The sequence below is a fragment of the Adiantum capillus-veneris genome, chromosome 20 (assembly GCF_014529385.1).
Source record: "Adiantum capillus-veneris isolate H3 chromosome 20, ASM1452938v2, whole genome shotgun sequence".
NCBI classification, from domain to species: domain Eukaryota; kingdom Viridiplantae; phylum Streptophyta; class Polypodiopsida; order Polypodiales; family Pteridaceae; genus Adiantum; species Adiantum capillus-veneris.
In genome coordinates this window covers 96,054,892-96,055,816 of record NC_140950.1, presented here as the reverse complement: position 1 = coordinate 96,055,816, position 925 = coordinate 96,054,892, and the positions used below count along the sequence as shown (strand labels likewise).

The following is a 925-nucleotide window of genomic DNA, read 5'->3' as shown; positions in this document are numbered from 1 at the left end:
CCACCTCTTCCTGCTATATCTACCGTCTTTGGGGATACCTGCTCAAGATTTCTGAGGACCTATGTAAAGAGGTTAGAGACAGTACACCTAAAAGCTGTCCCAGCTATACATAACAGGAATGTACCTATTGGAAACAATGGAGATCAATAGTTCTTCTAGGTTCACAATGAGAGATTTCCTGTTATCTCTAATGTAATCTCTCTTTGATGGGGATAACCCACCCCCACCCTGTAGGTTCGTTGTATTCTCTTTACAATTTCTCTTTTAATATAATTCTGCAAATTCTTCAAAAAAAAAAAGGGTCCCGTCATTAGGTAATCCCGAGTCCCACGACCAAGTAATGTTTATTAGCCAAAATAGAAATAAACATGCTCCCCACACACACACACTCACTTTTAAAAAGCCGCAGCGCAAGATGGGTTCAAATATAAAACAGGGATTGAAAGTGTTGGCGCGCATGTAGACGGATTTAATGAAAAGCCAGAACAACTTTTTCTATTCGATGTGTGCGGTGAGCGTGGATCGAACACGCGGCCTTCAGATCTTCAGTCTGACGCTCTCCCAACTGAGCTATCCCCGCCTGATGGTAAACGGTTGCGGCTATACTATAAACAAATCATTAACACGACCCTCGCTGGCTATGCGAAGCGCATTCAGGTAGAGGTAGCCAGTTATGAGACATACTTCAGTAGGGAATCTACCCACGCCCAAAGAGACAAGAATTCAGAATCTCGTTTATGTGTCCGCTTGTGATTTGCTAAACAGTGTTAGAGCATCATTGCGTCTCTGAGGCTTTGAGGAGCCTCAACTGAGATAAAGTCTACCTTGCTAATAGTGACGAGTAGAATCTAATACAAAATTCACATTCCAGAAACGACTAGACTTTCAAAACTTCCCCTCAAAAATTCACATTCCAAAAATGACT

At 42.2% G+C, this 925-nt stretch overlaps 1 non-coding gene across 1 annotated transcript; it reads right to left on the bottom strand.

The window, feature by feature from the left end:
• Window positions 1–507: 507 nt before the first annotated feature.
• Window positions 508–580, bottom strand: TRNAF-GAA (transfer RNA phenylalanine (anticodon GAA)). Its single transcript has one exon. It is a non-coding gene; the product is annotated as a tRNA-Phe (tRNA).
• Window positions 581–925: the final 345 nt, after the last annotated feature.